The sequence below is a fragment of the Triticum aestivum genome, chromosome 1B, assembly GCF_018294505.1.
Source record: "Triticum aestivum cultivar Chinese Spring chromosome 1B, IWGSC CS RefSeq v2.1, whole genome shotgun sequence".
NCBI lineage: Eukaryota > Viridiplantae > Streptophyta > Magnoliopsida > Poales > Poaceae > Triticum > Triticum aestivum.
The window spans coordinates 15,038,266-15,045,045 of NC_057795.1; the positions used below are offsets into that span (position 1 = coordinate 15,038,266).

Sequence of the window (6,780 nt, forward strand, 5' to 3'; positions counted from 1 at the left end):
GCGGTTTGACCGATAAAGATCTTCGTAGAATATGTAGGAACCAATATGGGCATCCAGGTTCCGCTATTGGTTATTGACCGAGAATAGTTCTAGGTCATGTCTACATAGTTCTCGAACCCGTAGGGTCCGCACGCTTAACGTTACGATGACAGTTTTATTATGAGTTTATAAGTTTTGATGTACCGAAGTTTGTTCGGAGTCCCGGATGTGATCACGGACGTAACGAGGAGTCTCGAAATGGTCGAGACATAAAGATCGATATATTGGAAGCCTATATTTGGACATCGGAATCGTTCTGGGTGAAATCGGCATTTAACCGGAGTACCGGGAGGTTACCGGAACCCCCCGGGGGGTTATTGGGCCTACATGGGCCTCGAGAGAGAAGAGGGAAGGAGGCAGGAGGGGGCCGCGCGCCCCTCCCCTTCCTAGTCCGAATAGGACAAGGGAAGGGGGGCGGCGCCCCCCCTTTTCCTTCCCCTCTTCCTCCTCTTTCCCCCTTCTCCTATTCCAACTAGGAAAGGAGGGAGTCCTACTTCCGGTGGGAGTAGGACTCCCCCCCCTTGGCGTGCCCTCCTTGGCCGGCCGCCTCCTCCCCCCTGGCTCCTTTATATACGGGGGCGGGGGGCACCCCATAGACACACAAGTTGATCTACGGATCGTTCCTTAGCCGTGTGCGGTGCCCCCCTCCACCATATTACACCTCAGTCATATCGTCTCGGAGTTTAGGCGAAGCCCTGCGCCAGTAGAGCATCATCATCGTCACCACGCCGTCGTGCTAACGGAACTCATCCCCGAAGCTTTGCTGGATCGGAGCCCGGGTATCGTCATCGAGCTGGGCGTGTGCTGAACTCGGAGGTGCCGTACGTTCGGTACTTGGATCGGTCGGATCGTGAAGACGTACGACTACATCAACCGCGTTGTCATAACGCTTCTGCTTACGGTCTACGAGGGTACATGGACAACACTCTCTCCTCTCGTTGCTATGCCATCACCATGATCTTGCGTGTACGTAGGAAAATTTTGAAATTACTACGTTCCCCAACAGTTACATTGCAGGGTCTGTTACCAACTGAATTTGCTGTTACCATGGTTTCTGTCAGTGTTGTTATTTGTTCTGGGGAAGGGGATGTTCCTCCTGATATGCAAGTAATTCTAGATGAATTTGCATCAGTATTTGAAGCTCCCACTGGCCTACCTCCCAGAAGAGCACATGATCATCATATTCCTCTAATTCCTGGAGCTAGACCTGTCTCTGTTAGACCATATAGAATTGCTCCTCAACTCAAAGATGAGCTTGAGAAATAGATTCAGGAACTACTCTCCATGGGCATGATCAGATTCAGTAAAAGTCCATTTTCTTCTCCTGTGTTGTTAGTTAAAAAGAAGGAAGAAGGTACATGGAGGTTAGTTGTGGATTTCAGACACTTGAATGTTATTACAATAAAAGGAAAGTATCCCATCCCAGTTATTGATGAACTTTTAGATGAATTAGCTAGGGCTTGTTGGTTTTCTAAGCTAGATCTGAAAGCTGGCTATCATCAAATCAGGCTTGCACCAGGAGAGGAATCCAAAACTGCTTTTCAGACTCACAATGGCCATTATGAATTCACTGTCATGGCCTTTGGGTTGAGTGAGGCCCCTGGTACTTTTCAAGGATCTATGAACTTTGATTTGTCTCCTGTCCTGAGGAAATGTGCTTTGGTTTTCTTTGATGATATCCTGGTCTTCAGTATAACTTATAGAGAACATTTGAAACATGTCAGGCAAGTGTTAGAAATATTACACAAGGAGCAGTGGAAAGTGAAGTTGTCCAAATGTGCTTTTGCTCAACAGGAAATCCCTTATCTAGGCCATGTGATCAGCTCCAAGGGAGTGGCTACTGATCCCAGTAAGATTGTGGCTGTGCAAAATTGGCCTACTCCTGTTAATGTTAAGGAGGTCAGAGGTTTTACTGGTCTGAGCGGTTGTTCTGCGTGTGAAGCAACGTGGGAGGATTTGGAATCTCTCAGACAACAATTTCCAAGGGCTACGACTTGGGGACAAGCCGCTTCTCAAGGAGGGGGGATGTCAGCGGCCCGACAACAGGCAACCACACTATTGTAGCTGTTCCGGCAAGCAAAGAGAGCGCTGAAGATTCAAAGATAGAAGATGGGCTTGGAACGAGCCGGCCCAGGAGGCAAAGAAGGACTCCAACGCGTTTCGTCGACCCGGCCTGGGCCCGTTAACTGTGTTAACGGTCACCTCCTTTAAATAGCCAGTAGACTCCAATGTAATAGGTAGGAAGGAACTGGACGGCGGCTTCGGCCGATGCTTGTACCTTTTGTAGCTGTGTAGGTGGTTGGGCGGATAGGCTACACAAACTCCTTCCCCTCTCTCGATTTGAAATGAAACCCTAGCTCGATTTCCACCAGATCTAGCGAGTTGCTCACAAAAACCCTGTGAATCAAAGAGGCCCAAGTTATGTCCAAAATATGTTTTTTTATCTGATGTCCAAAATATGTTCTACCTATTACGTGTCTTCCGTGAGATTAGGTAACAGGAGCAACTCTTGCAGAGTCGCGATATTGGGGCGATCGGCACAATAACCGTCGATATGACTGTCTACCACAATACTGTTTGCCCGGCTACATTATGGATAGGTCTGTTGTGGATTATCAAATCTTAGTTAACACTTTGACAAATATGTTTGGTGTCACTTCTGTTTTGTTTTTATTTTGGACTTGTAATGTTCAATTTGTAAAGATTTTTTTACATAAAAAGGCATAATCAATGTATTTATGCATATGCTTTGTTGCTGGAACGCATAGACACACGCTTTTTCATTCTCGCTTGCAACTTTTTGTGCACTTTCAATAACCGGCCATTACGTTTTGTTTGGAAGGATAATCTTTAAAAATGAATTTTATTTTAGACCGTTACTGGTATGATGCTCACATGGTTGCATTTGTTGTTGCTTTGATATCCATTGTCTGGGTCCCATGCATGTCAAATGAGCTAAGTTCTACACATTGACCTACTAAATATGTGTGTAAAAAATTACAATAACAAGTGTTAGTTTAACCCAATACCTTGATTGTAAACATGAATTTTTTTGGCTCCTGTTGCAACACACGGGCACTCACCTTGTCTCTGAAAAAGTCAAAAAGTAAGCCTACATATGCTCGCACCTATTCTCTCTCTCTCTATATATATATCCCTTATTAATGGGCGTGCTAAGCAACTGACGTGGTTCTGCGCACTGCTTGATCATATGCATCATCCCATTATTATCTCCACATCTAAGGAGAATCCATATGTGAGTTGCTCCTTAATCCGACGCTTGCTAGATTCATGCACAGGAAACCTTAAACACTCGGGGGATATGGCTTTGCACTCCTCACATGGGTCTTTATCATGCAGTTCGATTCTCTTCAAGCCCATAGATCTTTTCATGACAAGTCTTATATAGTTCATCACCTTCTCATCCTTCGAAAACCCTTTCATGAACAGCAGCTTCAAGTTCAAATGCTTGAAACTGGAGGTTTCCCACACCAAGTCGGTCTTTTTGGCAATATCGTCAAACTTGTTGGGTTCACAAGAGTGTCGAGATAACTGCATGGACCCAACAACAAAACAAACGACAAATATTACATATAAAATCAGCATCAACCTCAATACTAGTTTTCAAGATGCAGTACGGCGACAGACCGGTAGCTACAAAAACTTACAAGTAAATGTACTACTCCCTCCGATCAATATTAGTTGACGCTGCTCTAGTACAACTTTAGTTCTAAGTTGTATTAAACCTGCATCAAATATCGGAGGGAGTACTATTCAAAAAAATGCAATGAGCTTCATATTAGTATTTAAAGATAGGCCCTCATATGGTTTTAGGGGAATTTGCATACAGCTCTCTGAAACAGGAATGACGTTGCATATGGTACCTATGCAATTATATCATGATCTGTAGAAATTTGGAGGAATTCTAACATTATCTTGCATGGAAATTATCTCCCAAGAAAATCCATGTTTAAGAATTTCTACTTTTTTGCATTGCATCGTCAATGATATCATTTAATGAATCTCATATTGCCTACATCCCAATGCGGCATGTAGTACCTTTCGTTAAAGCTGCGAGTGACTGAGTGTGTTTGCCTTGTGTTCTAGCTTGTGCAATACAACTAACTTATTTTCCACAAGTGCTTTTGTTTGCAAAAAAACTAACTATTTACACTTGCACATATCCTGCTCTCATCTTTATTATTGGTGACAGAAGAGCGCTAGTGGCATGCTGGTATATAGTTAGTGCTGAAAATGCATAAACATGTCAAAGAAAAAATTATATAAAGTGGGCAAGTGGCATAGAAAATCTTAATTAACAGACTTACATAGAAGTTCTTCAGTGAAGGTGCAGCTTTAAGGATAAAGAATGTCCAATTCAAATCACACTCAGCAAAGACATTATAGATATAAACATCTCTAAGGCTACTGAATATACGTGTGAGCTGTTTAGGATCTTCCGGTTGAATCCAGATCTGCACTTGTAAAAAAACAAATATGGAGCATGCATGAGACGTGTAGCAATGTGTATATATACATTGAAATAATAGATGAACGAGGCATAGACGCAGAGTGAGTTGTAGCAGTAGAAACTTACCATCTGAGAGCAAAAATCCAGACACAAGGACGAGAGGCTTCTTGTACTACTACTAGATAAACACTTGCTCAATGTGAATGGCTTCTGCCCAGACAGGCAGCAGAGGCGAGGCTTACTTTCTCAAGTTGGGGAACAAAGCCACAAGACATAGGTGTGGTCACAGCCCACCAAGTATCACAGAGCACTTGCTTCAGCTTAGGAAGACTTGCTAGATCAACCCGCACACACTCAAAGCAAAACAATTCAAGTTTCTGGAGCTCTGATGACGGGGCGTCTATGCTGAGGACAGATTTCGGACCCAATTTGCAGCATCTCAAGTTAAGGAACTGAAGCTTATCGCAAGCATTGAGGAGATTGGGGACATCCGAGTCTCCAAATGCAAGGTTGTGGAGAGTTAGTCTTGTGAGCCATCTGAAGGCGACTGGGCAAGAGTGGAAGAAAGACATGAAGCGCTGTCTGAACAAGACACGTTGAGCATTGCTTGGTCTCGCAAGATGCGTGAATATCACAAACTCGAGGCATTCAGTGTCGCCGTTCCTGGCTACATCCCCGACGGCATGGCCAATAGAGCACAAGAAATGTTTTGAAAGGTAAAAGGTAAGTCTCAGGCTCTTGATGGAACGGCTGCCGCATTCGCATGTGGACGATAGCAATCTCCTCGTCGTTTCTGTGTACGCCCCCATGATCTGGCCTAGCGTGACGTAGGTAGCGCTCTGAATGTCCGATACACCTATGAGCAGACAAGAGAGCTGGCGAGGGAGGTGTCTCCACCGTTTGGAGAGCGATCCGGTCCGAATCGCACTGCGCATCGGAAGGAGTTCAAGGATTCGGATAAGGATGTCGCTAGGGAGCGCACTGATTCTGTCTTGGGCATCTTGGCTCTGCAAAACCATGATTTGATTGGATGCCGCAGCAGATGGATGCAAGGCTGCAGCCAGACAGCCTAGGTTTGTTTTGTTGCACAAATACTTGCTGGAACAGCCAAACTTGAAGTCCTATCTATAGCTAGCGACTTGTTGAGGCCTTGCAGCAGTTTACAGAACAAGTTATGGAGACGGCGGGTCGGCCTTGCGGCTAGATATACTTATCAAGGTAAGAGAGAGAGAGACACACGGAGATGAGGCAGAGTCGGAGAAGACCATCACAATCGTCCCCCTCCGCCACGGATTCCATTCCATTGTTAGGCATGGCGGGACAGATCCGATCTAAACGGCGCGCGCCCGATATTGACGCGAGTTAATTGGATTTAGCGGAGTAATATTAATCATGAACGGCAAGATGCTCGTAACACTAGAGCGAATCCAAATAATTACCGGAAGAACTCACTGTTGAATTCAAGAAAATTGAGCTACCCCTAAGTGCTGAATACGGAGAGGGTCGCCGGTAACCTCGAAAGAGGCGGATCTGGACAAGGATAAGGCGAGCGTCGGATCTGGAGGGAGCGGCCGGCGGCCTGGAAAGGAGACAGGGTCGCGCTGAAGACGAATCCCGCGTATGGTGGCGGCGACGACAAGCCCAACGATGAACGGAGGCGGCAGCCTCGTCCGTGACTGGGTGGGCGAGGAGGATGGGCAAAAGAATTGACATCACACACATTTGCTTTTTAACAAGTGACGTGGGTGCTCTAAAAGTTCCGTCATACTTTGTCGTGTGTTATTTCTTTATTTTATTTTGGACCCTTGATCGATGTCAAAGGCAAAATACACATATTTGTGCCGTAGGCTAAATCAATTCACTATCTTAACTGATCTTCATTTTTTTACAAACCGACCATTTTTTGTGGCGCCTGACAGCCAGGCGCTGCACTCCACTATGTAGCGCATTTGTCTTAGGCGCCGCACGCCCGGCCAGCGTGGCAGCTCGGGGCCAGGCGCGGCCCCACGTCCAGCCGTGCAGCGCCTAAGGCATAGGAGCAACACATGTAATGTGTAGCGCCTAGCGTAGGCGCTAGGCGCTGCACATTGACTTATGCCGCATCAGGCCAGCCCCCCAGGCAGTTGCTCTCTGTCAACAGAGAGCAGCGGCAGCGCCCCCTTCTATTAGGTAAACTCCTCTCAGATCTGGAGACTTTAGACGTGGAATCGATCTCTAATCCATCCTATTAGATAAACTCCTCCGTTCCCTTTCTTTTCCTCCGTAAATCC

The 6,780-nt window shown here is 45.9% G+C and overlaps 1 long non-coding RNA gene across 1 annotated transcript; it reads right to left on the reverse strand.

Moving 5' to 3' along the window:
- Positions 1 to 2,999: 2,999 nt before the first annotated feature.
- Positions 3,000 to 6,193, reverse strand: LOC123084668 (uncharacterized). The gene is made up of 3 exons (XR_006439375.1): positions 4,637 to 6,193; positions 4,368 to 4,514; positions 3,000 to 3,591 (listed from the first exon to the last, which is right to left on the reverse strand). It is a non-coding gene; the product is annotated as an uncharacterized lncRNA (long non-coding RNA).
- Positions 6,194 to 6,780: the final 587 nt, after the last annotated feature.